This window comes from Pinus tabuliformis, chromosome 7, assembly GCF_031772625.1.
Source record: "Pinus tabuliformis cultivar Carrire ecotype Pingquan chromosome 7, CPIR1, whole genome shotgun sequence".
In the NCBI taxonomy this organism is placed as follows: Eukaryota; Viridiplantae; Streptophyta; class Pinopsida; order Pinales; family Pinaceae; genus Pinus; species Pinus tabuliformis.
The window spans coordinates 685,427,942-685,445,271 of NC_142293.1; positions in this window are offsets into that span (position 1 = coordinate 685,427,942).

Sequence of the window (17,330 nt, forward strand, 5' to 3'; positions counted from 1 at the left end):
ATCATAAAGTCCTTGAAGATATAGGTAACACTTTGCGAAAAATTCAAAAAAATGGATATGAAAATAACAGAAACTAGTCTTTTATGTATACTAAAATATGTGTGGAGATTGATCTTAGCAAAGGGATCTCAGATAATATAAATTTTAAACACAATAAATACCATTGGTCACCAATTCTATATTATGATAACATGACATTATGATGTTGTGTATGTTTTCAAATAGGACATTTACAGAATTCATGCCCACAAGCAAAGAAGAATCCTACGAAGAAGAAGAAGCAGTCCAATCAACCAAAAGTATGGAAGTTCGGAGAGAAATATCCCTCTGAGGATTAAGAAGAAAATAAGGAAAATGAACCTAAAAATGAAACTAATGATATGTCCCAATAGAGAGGCAAACTAAATGGGGACGCTACAGTTTAGCTAGGAATTATCACCATTCAAGAGAAAGAAATGGATACTAAGCACTCTTTGTCATTTGATGGAATCAGGGGCACAAAAAGGTCTCACATCTCTGAGAGCTCAGATTCTGACAAAGAAGTTCCTCAAGTGGGACAAGAATTGGATTTTTTTCTAGTTGAACCAAATCTCGATGGATGGAAAAATGTGCAAAAAAGGAAAAATAAAAAAGAAAAGATTAGCATTAGTTGCTAGTCTTAATTTTCTTTACATTTTTTATGGTTCTTCTTGGCTTATGCTTTGTGGTTCTTAGCCATTAAAAGAACCTATATGTTGCCTTTTGTTTCTCTTTAGCTTTGTCTTGTATCTTTCTAACTTCTATATGCATACACATTACGTGTGTCTACAAAATGTAGTTTATATTTTCATTAATAAAACTTACAATTTCTTTTCTAAAAAATGAAATTATAATGTTTTTAGGAATTTGATTTTAAATTTATATTTTATTGTTTTATAAAAATAATTAAAGAAATATCATCATATTTTTAAATGCAATCAAAATTATATTATAACATTAATTTTAAAGAAACAAGTAATATTAAATTATCATTATTAAATCAAACCATAAAGAATATCACTTATAATTAAATAAAGTGTAAAACAAATTGAAAAACATTAATAAATAAACTCAGGTTCATTATAATTTTATTAATATTTTTCATAATAAAGTTATTATATATATTAATTACTTCACATTATATTATTTATTCAACACTTACCAACTCTACTAGGGTTAGGGTTTGATTATGCAAAATTTTCTAAAAAGTTTGTTTACCATCGGTGGCTAGCGTCATCTAGCAGGGAAACATTTTATACTTTAATACTATCACTTTAGCTACATCTGATTTACTCTATGAGTGCCCAAGTGGGGAGGGGCGCAATCCCCTCCTACAAAAATGCAGTGGCCAAGGTCAAAATCAATGAAATGCAAGAGGATTTAGAGCTACAAACGGTGAAGGAAATACACAAGATAATATGATTCTTGGAGCATAATGGGAATCTCATTGCAAGAGCATATGTTTTCCAAAAGTAGAAAGAAACCCCAAATATAAGGTTTGGCCTAACAAATTAGAAGGATACAAACAATATATGTAAGATCACACCCTCATTTGTAAGTTTATTGAGATATGGCCTTTTGAGAAGGGTGTAGTAAAATGGATTTATAGTAAATGACAACCAAAAGGTGAAATTGATTTGGAACTAGGGGCCAAAGGATTTTTTATGGTAATCTTCTCCATATTAGAGGACAAGGCTCGATTATTTGAAAATGATCCTTATTTTTTTAGCAATGCATGCCTCTTCATGAGATTCTAGGGGGAGTGATCATTAGAGGAATTTTGAGGTAAAACATGGGCCTCAAAACAAAAATATGCAACAAAAATCAACTTTATAAGAGCCGATATGATTCAATATGTTGATGTCAAACATAGGGGTTGATTCACCATTTTTGTAGTCAAAAAAAAAAAAAAAACCTACATTTTCAACTCATATTTTCAACTTATCTCGCTATGATTTTACACAAATTTCGAGCGAGAGCACTCATTGGATGCAAAATTCAATTTTGCATCGAAGGAATACCCATGTTGCATACTTTTGATGGACCCTACTACATGAAAACACATGTTACATTCACGTTTGTTCATGTATTTCACATTTTTCGTGTAGTAGGGTCCATAGAAATTATGCAACATGAGTACTCCTTGGATGTAAAATTAAATTTCGCATCAAACGAGTGCTCCCACTCGAAATTTGAGTACAATCATAGGGAGATAAGTTGAAAATGCAAGTTGAAAAAGTAGTTTTTCCTTTTTTCCCTCCAAAACTTGATGATGTAATTTAATATTATATTATTTCCACTTTTATTTCATAATATTCCTTAAGAGGCCCATTTTAGATCTCAAAATTTCTTTAATGATAACCCAGACAAAGAGCAATTTTTAGGAACAACAATGTGGGTAAAATCTTTTACAAAGAATTTTGGTACCCAAATATTCTCAAAGGAAATAGAAACTTGATTGGATATTTTTTCAAGATCTCGAAAGTAACCAAGTGTGGACAGTACACTTAATATGCCATAATATGTGTCTACATGAACATATCTCAACCTTTAGCAAAGTTCATTGGAATTTCCTATGAGGGCGAATTCTGGTGTCAACATTTGGACTATGAACATGTTCCTTTCTAATGTCAATGATGTCATGAGTATGGCCACTTATTGTGATATTTCCCGATCCATGAAGCAAAACTGCGGGAGGAGACCCAAAAAGTTAATTTTGAAGGTTTTCAAAAACTTACAATCAGATAGAGTAAACCCAAAGGACAATCCATCCAATCAGAGGCCAAAGTTATCCTAGTTGAAAATAACTATTCAACACTTACAAATTTCGATGAAAATATCGAGGTTCCTGAAGATCTGACGAATTTGGACTAGAATGTGGTGGAACCTCAAACTAAATCCTCTCCAAACGAAAGACCCCAGAAGCTTCCCCAAAAATACTAGATCCAAAAAATATACCAATGTCGGATAAGGTAGAAATGGATGCAAAGGAGGATAGTTAGATCCTGAACAATGAAAAATAAATTTTGGTAACTCTTCTCAACGAATGGGAAAATAAGGATCCGGGCACCATTCTAAAGCACCATAAATTAAAATATCATCAAATTTATATTAGATTGAAGAATTAGACTAAAACATTAGATAGAGAGGCTAGATTGGTAACCAAGGGTTTTGGTGTACACATAAAAAGAAACAAAGGCAAAGCTTAGATGCAGAAGGAATTTAAGGAAATGGGCAAAAGGAATACTAAAGCTTCAATCTATATAATCGGTGATCATTGGGGAATTTTTGGATGTGCTCTGTAACTGGACCTTTTTGTTGAATATCTACCAATTGACTAAAGAATGTTTTGTTCTTAATATCCCCATAATGTGCTATCAATTCATCTATAAAAATAGTCCAAGATACAAAATAATATTTTTTCTTTCACAAGCCCCAAGGGTTAGCTCAACTGGTCAAATAAGTGCCTCGCCGTTCGGGAGGTCACAGGTCGATTCTCCCCGAAGCCCTTGGGGTTAGGCCTAGCTATTGGCTGCGGGGCTTGATACTTGATCAAGATTAGATATTTTCATGGACGTAGCGACCACCCAGTGATCACGGGTGTCCGTGAACCACCAATATCTATATATATATATATATATATATATATATATATATATATATATATATATATATATATATTCTTTCACAAAGCCATTAATACCACACATGTTGGTTATGTCATAAAAGCATGGATGCCATATTTACCTTTTGTAAGGATACCACTTGGTGTATATAAAAATATTTCTCTATCTGAAATATCCATGTCACTGGATCATTACCATCTTACTTCCTCATATTTATCTTCATAATGTAATATTTGTTTGATGCTGACTTGAACCCCTGATGATGTGGATCTTCGCTTGAAATTTCATGATTATAGTTATGTAATTCAAGATTTGTGCTCTCCAATTGTGATAACATACTTCCAATATGAGATTGATTCTCAACAACATGCTTCTTCTTATGTTCATGATTTCCTTGGATGTCCAAATCCCTTTTATAAGCCTATCCAAGAGAATATTTTCCATGGAAATAATGGATTTTTGTATTTCTTGCTTATTTTCATTCATCTTATTTTCTATTCCTTCCTTATTTTTATTCTTCTTCTTTTTTTTTCTACTTATTTTCATTCATCTTCTTTTCTATTCCTTCCTTATTTTCATTCATATTCTTTTCCATTTCTCTTTTAAGATTTTCTTGAGAACTTGATAAATCTACCTTTTTCAACATACTACCATCCATTTCATTAGCTTTCTTTTCTAATAGAGATACCCTAAATTCTAAGTCTTCATTGCCTTCATGATTCAAAGACGAGCCTTCTGTAAATTTAAATAGTGTAGTAGATTTCTATGGAGGCATGTTGGAAAATAATAATCGCACTCCTCTTTATCACAACTTTCAGCCACCAAAGAAAAAGGGATCTTCTAATCAATAGTTAGGTCACTAGTAAGTTACGTACCTTAGTTTGGAGAAGAGAAAAATGGGTAAAATTTTGTTGATTGATCTGTCATGGATTTGAAAATTTGATCCATAATACTATGATATGTCTCTTCTACAATTCCACAGGTGTGAACTGAATTTGATGTGTCATGTAAAAATTACGGTAACTTTCCAAAAAAATTCTTATTTTTGGCCTCTTCCCATGAGAAAATTTATAGTGTGTTGTGTGTACAATTCTTCAAATATAAATTTTATGAAGCTTTTACTTGAGGTACTTCTACAATCTCTAGAAATTCCTGAAGATTTCATAGTCTGAAAATTCCCAAACAAGAAGATATAGCAAAAATACTAAGTAGACATGTTTAAAATTTATTTATGTATTTTTCACAAACCCTAAATTTCATAGGGTATAACTTTGAAAGAATTCTAAAAATTGAACAAGACATTCTTCAGTTTTCTTTGCAATATGGTCCGAGTTTCATTGTTTGAAACCCCACTAAAGAAAATTTATTATGAAAATTTCAAACTAACCTATTCGAAATTGACTTCAAGAGCATTAAGGAATCAGAAATTCCCTTGAGCATATATCCAAAATTACAGTGAACCAAGATCTAAAATTTGAACCAGATGTTATCTTCAACCTTGCCTCAATATGGACCAAGTTTCATGGTTTGAACCCTCATGGAAAAACTTTATAGTGAAAATGTTGAAATAACCCGTTTGAGACTGTTCATGAGCATTTCGAAACCCTAAATTCCTTAAAGCATATATTTGAAAATATAGTGAACCAAGATCTAAAATTTGAGTGAGATTTTCACTATCTGAAACCTCCCAAGAAAAAGTTATAGTAAAAATGTTGAACTAACCTTTTTGGGACAAATTTTAGGAGAATTAAGAAACCCTAACTTCCTTGGAGCATGTGTCCAAAAATATAGTGAACCAAGATCTAAAATTTGAACCATATATTACTCGAGATATATTCTCATTATTCTCCAAGTTTCACCATATGAAACCACCCAAGAAAAAAATTATAGTGAAAATGCCACAATGCCATTTTTGAAGTAGCAAAATCGTATGATCATGAGCTATAGTACCAAATGTTATTATCCTTGCACCTTAAAAATGATAAGAAATCAATAGCTACAGTCCACTTTGAGGAAAAAACCCCATTTTACAATTAATACAATGTATTTAATGATTCTAAGACTAGGTCTCCTTAGTGTATAATAGGAGACAATGGGTGAAATTATAAGAAAAAGGGACCATGAGGAGTTCTAGTGTACATAGCAATATAAAAATAGAAATATAATGACTCAATAGCTCAGACTTAATAAGGTGTTTTAGTGTTAACATGGGGCTTATATACGACTTAAAAATTCATGTTAAACAATAATATAGACAAGAGTTTATGATTAATTTGAATTGGTCTCTTTAGTGACTTAGTCTTTTTTTAGTGCAATTTCATCTCTCACCTTTCTTGTTATCCAATTCCTAGTGTAGTATTTATTACACAATAGATCTTGTGCTTGTGATTAAAATATTACAATAACCATCTAAAGTAGTGACATATTTCCTATGACTAAACTAGCCTAGATCCATCTTAGCTTCAGGTTTATCAAGCATTTAGAGGAACCAAATCCCTAGAGCTACAAACTGTTCTTCAAGTTTTGCATTGTCAAAAATATTTTCACCTCAAATGATTTGATTCATCTCAATGCTTAATAAATTTAAAATTTAGATAAATTTAAGTTGGTTTACTTTACGAATAAATAATAATTAATATTTCATTAAAATTGAAAATAAAATCATAAAATAATTTAAAAATATATATATTTTTGGTGGTTTAGAGGGAATTAGATCCATTTTAAAATAGTATTCATTGAAATTTTAATGAAAAAAAATATATAAATCATAATTATGGTTATTATCATCACTAATCACTAAGACCAACGAAGCTTTCATACCAGGTTAACTATGCAATAATAGAAGAAGAAGAAGAAGAAGAAATTATTTTAACGTCCACGAGGCTAAAGATAGCCTATGGGACAGATTGCTTTTTCATCTACTTGATGTATTCGACCCTTTTTTTGTGAAGCTTCACAATAAATGCTCCCGTCTTCTCGACAAACCCCTCGTTAAATAGATTATCCCAAGAGCTAGCTGCCAGCGTATCTGCATAACTTTCCCTGTTGTCTTTGAAGGCCTCAATATGTGACGCAAGATTGATAGGAAAATATTTAGCCATCTCAACAATATATTCATCGAGTGATATCAATATATAGTACATAGATGCAACCATATCATAAATTGACGTGTTTTGACGCATTGATAACTCATGAATATATAAGGATGACAACCCATAAAAAAAAATCTCAGACTTTGTAATTGTTTACAGACTCGTAAGCTAATACACTATTAATAAATAATTTCTCCTTAAATAAATGAGAAAGGCCAATAATTCCATCATACATATCCATTCAAATATATTATTTAATCCTAAATTTACGTAGGTTAGCCTATGTTTAGAAGGAATAACAATTGACCCTAAGTATTAAACAATCAATTACGACTTGAATGGAGGTTTAATTCTACCATATTTTATTTATTTGAAATAATTATATCATAGTTTATTTATTTGAAATAGAAAGTGACATGTTTAAAATGAAGTCCATATCATTTATCAATTTTTGTGTGTTAATTGGATGTAGACCACGTGCTTATTGAATGTAGTTTTCTCCTCCCCACCCTTAAATCATTCTGGCTCATTTTTATCCTCCCCACTTTTAAATTATTTTTGGTCATTTATATCAACCAACAATATTAACAACATACACATATTAAGAAACTTGTATTATAAAAGTTATAGAAAAAAGCTAGACAATAGAGTACAAAAATAATTATCTTGTTTTTTCAAACATGAATGGCAATGCTTCGAGAGTTACAAAACAAAAAATTTAAAAAAATATACTGATTACATTTGAGTGATTCCTGTATGAAAACTTATAGGTATATAATGTAAAAAATTCTCCCTATATTATAACTGTTTCATTGAGAATAGAAAATTATTTGAAAACATGGTGATTATTGACTTCTTTCTTCCCATGGTTAGTAGGAAGGGAGTTTTGATTCTTAAGGTCCATACCCTCCAACATCTGATGCAATGAGTCTTCATCCTTTGGACCTACCTCAATAGAGTTTGTGGACATTTAGTGGTTAGATTCTATAAGTGTGAACCTTTACTAAATATGATAACCAACATTAGAGAAATTTTAAGGTTTAAAATGAGATTTATAAGGAAAATAATAAAATAATAATTAAAATAATAAATAGAGATTATAAATTTTCGAAGTTTGAGAGATAAAAACTACTTTTTAATCATATTTTTGATTGATCTCCTTATAAATTTACTCAAATTTAGGGTCTAGGAACTTGTCGAATGTGGAATTAAATTCTATATTCAATGAATACACACTCTACATAATTTTTTATTGACCCATTTTGAGATCAAATAGAAATATAATCCAAAAAAATTAGTTCTTTTTGTTTCCCTCCAAAAATATTTACCTCAAATTTTCTCAAATGGTATTCCTCAACATGTTACACTTAGCTTGTAGTTCAACAATTTTAAACTTTTGTTGTACAAGGATGTTCATACTTATAGCATTTGATGAATTGCACTAGTGTTCATTCTTGTGGACCTTGGAGGTCAACAAAGATACATAAGATTTATTAAATAATATTGAGTCCTCATGTGTTGTTAAAATCCTATTGAATTCTTATGCTCGCCTATATCCATATAAATAATAAACCTAAGAAAAAAATAATGCTTAGCTTGTTTGATGTGTTCCAAGACTAAAAATGGTGCAAAACAGAAAGTTCCCAAAGAAATCCTTTGTTCTAGAACTTAAAGGGAGAACCCCTTTTCCACATATTAATTCCAAATAAATAGATTTTCCAAATCCATGGAATAGGAAAATTGAAAAGCTAGGGTTCAAAATAAACCAAAGAAAATTGCCCAATAAAGAAATATTAGGGAATACAAGAAAACCAAGTGATTTAGTGAACCTATGTCAAGAATATTATAGAAGAATTAATATTTCTAAGGGCATATCAGAGCAATCAAAATTACACACAAAATATGCCCTTTAGGAGAAAAAACTAATAAATGAAGGAACATTCTTAACAACTTGAAGCAAATTCTAATAGACTAAAATACTAGATGACCAACCATAGCTCGAGATAGTGTCTTACTAGGATTGGTTGAATGATATGCATCCCTTCGACCTAAAAAACATCTTTCTCACTATAAAGCATCATCCCATCTTGCTAAATTAATCCTTCAAAGATGGGTTCAAGAGACATAATAACCTTAAATTCATGCATGAAAATGAGAGGAGTGCATGTCCTTTTATACCTAGCCTCTTTAATTCAAATTGAATTGTAGCATTTGATCAACAAGTGGATATTACTTACATCATTAAGTGTCCCTATCTTCATACCTTGGTTTTCTAAGGAATTGGGTGAAACCCCCGACATTCCTTTTCCACATGACTCTTGTACTAAACATAACTACTTCTTTAACCAATAAATTAGCTTAATGGTTGTGTACTCAAAATACCTGGTAAAATGAGGCTTTATGTAGACTACCAATCTCCATTTAGATTCAGACTATGTCTGAAACAAGTTTTCTATCTAAAAGGATGGTTTTCTATCTAAATTATTGTGCTTGAGTGTTCGATGAAACCAAAGAGTTTGGTTTGGCTTCTTTTGCTAGAAGCACACTTTAGTAAATAACATAGGGCTATAATTGATTGAGTAACCTTTACACAACCCTAAAAATATGTTTTTCTATATTTCCATCGACATCTAAAATGAACTCCCCTGCCCCTTACTTGCATGGTATTATGACATCAATTGAATTGTATTTTAACTCGTGATTGTTGAAGTACTAAAAGATTTACATCTTAATTATTATTTTGTCCTTCTCAATGCTTAATAGAGTCATACTTAAAATTGTTTTAGGTTGATCATGGAACAATCACTCTTTCTACTTGCATTTAAACAAAAACAACTAAATGATGCAATGTAACCCTTAATCTTATTACATTTTTTTTAAACTTAAAATGAAAACAAAGTATTCTTGATCTAACTTAAGAGTAATCTTAAAATATATAAATATATATTATATATATTATATAATATATATATATATATATATATATATATATATATATATATATATATATATATATATATATATATATATATATATATATGATGATGATGATGATGATGATGGTGGTGGTGGTTAACGTCCACTGAGACCAAATTGGTCTATTGAACCTACAATTTTCTTAGTTTTTTATTATCTGGCTCCTCGTCTTTCTTGGCGAGATTGGTGTTGTAGCTTTCTTTTTTTCTCTACGGTCTTCCAACTTCCTTTATCTTGCATCTCCTTCATCTCTTCTGGTTCCTAGGACATTGGTGTCTTAGCTTCGCGATCTATTATGTTCGTCCTTTTGAAGATAGTCGGAGAAGAAGTTTGGTCTACGAGATCTGCTTCGCTATTAAATGAAGATTTATTTTGTGCGGTATTCGAATCCTCATAACTGTTGATTTGTTGGGCGGGGATTTCTCCCTGCTTGTCTTCAGAGTTGTTTCTTTCTTGCCCGATTTCTTGTGATTCAAAGTTTTCTCTAGAGTATTCTTCTTTAATGACATTGTAGTGTTCTTTTTGTGCTCCTTCCCACCATGTAGATCTGTGGTGGTTTTTTCTAGCAAAATTTTTCTGGGAGGCTTTTGGGCAATTTTTGGTTAGATGGCCTGTCTCAAAGCAAGATTGACATCTGAAGAGGACACTTTCATAATCGAGTTTCTGGTTCCACATATAGCCTAAGTTACTTGTTAGGTTTATTTCAGCTGGGAATTCGGCGCTGAAGTCCATTTCCACACAGATGCGTGCATAGGTGGTTCTGGCATATTCCTCTGTTTCTGGGAACCTGTAGTAAAATTTCCCAATTTCATTTCCAATGGCTTTTAGCGAGGAGAGATTCCAGAGATGCAAGGGTAGGCTTGGAAATCTCACCCAAACTGGTGCTGAGGTTATGACTGCTGTAGAGGGAACGAATGATGGGTTCCATGGCTTCATGAATAGGCTTGATTTTTCCCAAAACCAAGGGTCGGAATCTAGAATACATTGTCTGCTTTTAGGATTTTCAAAATCTACTATAAAGAAACCCCTAACACAGGGGTAGATATTAATTTCATCAGAAATGACAAGCTTCCATACCTCCGAGATCCAATTGTGGAGAGTTGTCAGCCACGGCCAAAAACCATTGAACCGACAAATTAGGGCACTTTCGGAAAACTTCAAAGCCTCATTGAGTGAGGCCTGGACCACCTGGATAGTGGGAGCTGGGGCTTCACTGACGATATGGGCAGGAGCTTGCCCTCCAGAAGCGGATGAGCCAACAACTATTTTCGCGAAGCTGGGAGCCATATTTTACTTGCCCATAGAACCCATCCACAAAGAAATAAGGCAAAAGATAAGATTAGATCTAGATCTAGCCGCAGAAGATTAGATCTAGAACCCAAAATGTGCAAACAAACTTATTCACTCAAAATTTTCAGATGTCGGTGACTAACCAAATCTCACCTAAACAACGAGTGCGGATCAAAATTATTAAACCTGCGAGTGCGCATGAGAAGAACCTGCAGGAAGATGCGATTTGGGTTGGCGTGGTGCAGTAGAACACACAGGCGGTATCTTCTGCTCCTTAGTTTGCGATTCTTCTTGTGATAAGTAGCGTATCTTGTAGATAACCTCAGACCACTCACATAAACGACAGAGACAACTTGCATATCCGGCACTGATTATCCCATATCCAGTGGAGACTGCTCGCATAAATGGCAGAGACAACCCAATAACCCGGATCACTATTACTGAACCCGACTCACATAACCCGGCTCGCATAAACGGTAGAGACCCGATGCATAACCTGTCTCGCATATATAATAACAATTATAATATGGCATGTAAAATGAAACATTTAAAGTGAAAGTCTTTAAAAATAACTTATATAATAATAATAATAATAGTAATATAATTTTAATGTATGGGGCTCCCTTGTTTATAAAAAAATGGACCCCTTTCTAGTATTGATTTGAGTACTAAAGTCTATGAAAATATACATGTTTTGCTCTACTTTATCCTTTCTTTGGTTTGAACCTATATTAGAGGAATTTTGAGGTCTAAAATGGGTCTCCTAAGGAATATTATTAAATAATAGTGGAAATAATAAAATAATATTATATTACATCATCAAATTTTAGAGGGACAAAAGAAAAAATTGTTTTTTCAACTCATATTTTCAACTTATCTCCCTAGGATTTTACTCAAATTTCAAGCGGGAGCACTTGTTGGATGCCAAGTTTAATTCCTCATCCAAGGAGAACCCATGTTGCATACTTTCAATGGACCCAGCTACATGAAAAAATGTGATTGCAATAACGTTTTTCATGTATTTTTCATTTTTTGTGTAGCAGAGGCAATTGAAAGTATGCAACATGGGTACTCCGTGGATGAGGAATTAAATTCCACACCCAACAAGTGCACTCGCTTGAAATTTAAGTAAAATCCTAGGGAGATAATTTGAAAATACAAGTTGAAAAAGTAGTTTTTTTATTTTATTTTTAATATGTTTATTTTTTTACTCGAAAAATGGTGAATCATCCCCCATGGTTGATATCATCATCTTGAATCTTATTAGTTCTTATAAAGTTGATTTTCGAACTTGTACATTTTTATTTTGAGGCCCAATTTAGACCTCAAAATTTCTCTAATGTGGCATTGTAAGATGAAACCCACATTCTTAACCTTTAAACCCACCTAATTAATTAATTAACCATATAATATTTTTTTTTTTAAATTTTAACAAAACAATTTATTTATAAAAAGAAAACTAGAAGTTGTCACAAATAAAAAAGTGAATTAACATAACTTTACATTAAAATATTAAAAAGAAAAAAATTAAAAGTGGACTCTATTTTTTTTTGTCGGTAAAAAAAAATTCATTAATTCATCAAAAATATCCATCTTGTAGACTGGATCACCTTTTCTCTCTCTGCTTCACTCCCACTAGATTTTTTAGCTAGGAGAGCATCACAGAAGAAGAGAAGGTATTGTCATTTTTCACATGAACTCCAAAGGTAAAAAAACCATACAACCCAAAACATGAGAAAAACCAAAAAACATCCTACAAAAGGCATTTACAGAGGAGGATTTGGTGCATGAGAAACACCTTGTCCCATAGGGTGGCCATAACCTTCGTGTACATGGAAGTCGATGCGAATTATATGCACTTCATTTTCATTGAGTCGCTCACTAGTTTGACGTTGGCTCTAATGCGCAGAGGCAAGATGATCCAAAATTTCCCCTTGGATGAATTGAAAATTGTTTATATATGTAATGGTTTCATTGCAGCCTTCATATCGCCACTCATGAATGATATCGAGACTAGCCATAATATCTCACAATTGGTCAACAATCGAGGCAAGTGAGGGTGGATCACCCAACCTGGTGACTAGGAACCATTGTGGGCAACCTCACCCTCCTCATCCACACTCCCCTCCACATCATCGTTCCTTGCCCCATAGTAGACCCGCTCCCCAGGAAAACCCCTATGGTCGACACCCCACCAGATATGACCCCTTTGACGTTTCATATTAATTGTGTCATCTCTGCACAAAATAATAAAAAAACTAGGGTCTCCCAAACCACACCCCCTCTCCTTTTTGTTCTAGTACTTGAGAGGGAGCTCAGCCACCCATTACACACAATGGACATGGCTATTTCCGCCCCACCAGCTATGGCTCCAATTGACACAATCCCCCAACAACATACCAGCGAAACAAAAGGGCCTCCCAATTTGGATGCCATAGGACCCCCTAGCGACACTAAGCCTCAAATTAGCACCCTCACGAGGAGGAAAACTAGCTAGCCTATTCCAAAAATGGCTATAGACACTAATAACACGCTATCTATTACCTGAATTACCACCACCCTTCATGAAAGATAACTTTATAGTACCTCTAGTGAAACAGGGCCACACCATACCACCTCATCAGATACCCAGGACCAAATTATGACTTAGAGAGGAACCTTCCTAGTAAAGAAGTAGGATCAAGACCACTAGACATTGACCAAAAGTAGAAGATGAATGGTAATTAAGACTAAGCAAAAGACCTCCACTTACCAATATTCCAACAAAGGCTTGAGAATTATGACTAGGGATGAGAAATGTCGCTTGAATTGACACTGTAAATGTTTATATCAGTGTTGCGGCCCTATTATGCGAGCAACCCCAACTCCTCTCTCCTGGATCCCACACCATTTGGCAAGTCACTCAAACAATAAATGCACTGTACACATACCTCCCACAACAATACCAGTTCAAATTTAGACCACTTAAACCAATGGGCATGCACAAGTAATAGGCATGTGCACACTTAGTTAGGTTAAATTCACTCACCCTCCCTCCCATACAAGGACACCAAATATTGCTAAGGACACTGGCCAACTTGAATATATAATAATCTGATGCCTTCTCGGTTCTTCTAGTCGAACTTTGCCGCTTGGTTTGGTCACCATCAGACTGTGAGCATGCCTCATTCAAGATCATTTCACATTCCAAGAGCCAGGTCTCATACTGCCTGCTGACCCACCCCATCGAGGTAAAAGTGGAGAACATGGTTAAATTAAATAAAAATAAATACATACACATATATGTAGATACAACATTTGATATATGTGTGTGAGAGAGTAAATGCCAACATATCAAGCAATCAAAAATATATCAAATATATATATAAATATAAAACATGTAATTAAGTGAAAAAAATTACATATTAAAAAATTAATATCTTTGAATACTTAATATCTAAATTTAAGATGAATCTGAATTTATTTTGAAATTCCTTATAAACTAAGTAACCACTTGATATTGATTCATAAAAAAAATATTTCTTATCTATTGGATTGCCACTACGAAGACCATAACATATTATATGTACAAAGTTTATGTTTGACCATAACATAGTATAGGTACAAAGTTTATGTTCAAATCACTAAATTAACAAATATGGCCTAGAAATATAATGAGAAATGTTTTATAATGTCTTTCGATATACTAATGTCTATAACTTGTACAAAGAGCAAATTTACTAATAATACTAGTAAATAAAAAATAATCATTATGAATATATCTCCTTGAAGAAGAGTCCAAATATAATGCCTATAGATTCTCATTATTCTCCACTAAGGCTAGAAAATCCAGATCTACTATCTTCTTGGTTTGAAGAGACGACTTATTGCTTAACTTTTGCACTTGTAGTTAAAGGACATCAATGCATACAAAATTTTTATATTAAGCTTTAATCATCTCCACCCACACTTTATCCATAATTATCTTTATGTACCTATCAAAAGTGACAATATGAAAATACCTTGTAAAAACCAATCTAATTTTAAAATTAGTTTTCATTAGTTTTCTCTGTTTTGGGACGAAGCTTGTCAACATTTGCCTCGCTTAAGAGAGAATGAACATCTTCATGATTTGTAAAATTATACAAGTGCTTCAGGAGCAGAACGTGTTAGAGATTTTTGGAAATTAGATATTGTTACATAGGCTTGGAGGCTATGGAAGGATAAAGAAGATTGGCCAAGGCCTTCTCAAGATTTGCAGTGGGATCTTCTTCAACAAATATTGTGGGAATGAAAGATTCATGTTAACCAAGAGAAAGATATACCTAGGTGAGGGAAGCGATAGTTGGGTTCTTTTTCATTAAAGGAAGCTTATGAAGTAATCACACAGCATGTGGGATGATATCTGGAGAAATTTTTGGTTTGGAGTCCACTGGCCTAAAATTACCTTTTTCCTTTGGTTGCTTGCTAGACGACATCTTCTTATTGTGGATCAACTTAGTACGAGGGGATATGTTGGACCATCTCTTTGTTTTCTTTGCTGTTAGTAGGAGGAAAATTTGGATCACCTAATCCTGTCTTGTCCATAGGCAAAACATGTTTTGTTAATTCTTCATTCTATTTCTAGTTATGATATCCCTAAGCAGGAGAATGTCAACGTTGTGAAATCAGATTGGGTTTATCAGAAGTTTAAGAATCCTATAACCAACAAGGCCTAGATTCTTGCAAAAGGTTTTATTTTATGGAATTTGTGGAAAGAAATGAATAGTTTGATTTTTAGAGAGAAGATTACAAAAATTTCAATCATAAAGGAGTTGATTCTGTCAAATATCCAAGAATCCCTTATTGTTATTTCTTGGTCCCATGGTGATTGGCAAGTTGATGGTATTGAGGGTGAAATTCTACAAACAATATTATGGAATTGCAAGTAATAATATGGTTGAATTTTTAGCACTGGAGTATGGTATCCACATTTCCATCAGGGAAAGTTTCTTCTTACTTCAGGCAGAGGGAGATTCAATGATTGTCATTCAATGTGATTTTTTTTTAAACGGGAAACTTCCATGGAAGATAATTAAAAGTTGGAGACAGGATGGGATTGTAGGAAACAATAAAGAATTGGTTTCCAAAATAGAGTATGTTTTTGTCCAGCTCACTAAGTGATATGGAAATATGGTAGTTGAATTTTTGGTGAATTTGGGTTGTCACCTCAAATATTTGGCTTTGGATGAAAAATGTCCCATGTCTACCTTGGATGGAAATCTATCACCTCTTCAGAACTTGTTGTATTTGGATTAATTAATTCCCAATGGGGGTGATAGTGGTATTTCAATGGACACATCGGTGGGTGTGCTGGTGGAACACTCGGTTCATCATTGAGGGCGCGTGGCTAACGAAATTGATTTCTCGTACTTATGTTGGTGTTCCAAGTTGAGAGACATGAGGTGTATTAATAGACTAGGCTGTATGAGGGGAGGTTGTGGTATGATTTAAAGGAGTGGCAAGGATTCCTCCTCATCCTCCACTAGTGTTTACAATTGTTGTGGTGAAGGGTGGTTTTATTTTCTCCTTACACTAGTGTTTGAAAGATGGAAAAATGTCTTAATTGAATTGTGGGTGTCGTGATCTTTGTCCTTGGTGTCTTCTAGTGTGAATTTGGTGTGCAACTCTTGGGAGGTGACAAATGAGAATTTTGGTGGCATCCCTTTTGCTCTTTGGGCAATGGTATTGTGTGAATTTTCCGGTATCTTCCATTTCATGATGGTACTGGTGTGTATTACTCTACCTTTTAATTCATTTGGGTCTATATTTTTGGGATTTCAATGGGTCTATATATGCTTGCAAACTCACTTCTAGGTCTTTGGTATACCTTGCATACTAGGTTTGGGTAGCTATGTACAATTAGGTCTTCCCTTCTGTTGGTGTAGAAATTGGTCCTCTAATGTCTATAATATTTTTTTGTTCATTTGTGGATGCTTTCCAAAGTCAATTGATATAAGGACCTTGGTGGATGGTGGATTCTAGAGGGGTATTTTTTTTGCTCTAGAAATCATCCCTGTCCAATTTCTATGGTGATTGTCTCCAGTCTCGTTCAAGTGTTTTTAAGGTGGGTCAGTTATCTTTATGGGTTATGACTCTTCATTATGGGGAATTGAAAAATATTTTGGGAGTTGGTCCTCTTGTTTAGCCTATAAGAAATGATCTTATTATATTTGGGTCTGGCTTGGAAGGATTTCTGCTTCCTTCCTCCAACAGTTTCATTGGCTGTGGGTTGTTGAGTCAGTGTCATGTGTGTCATTTTGCCTCAGTCCTCATGCCTCCAAGACAGAGGATGAACAATCATAAAGGA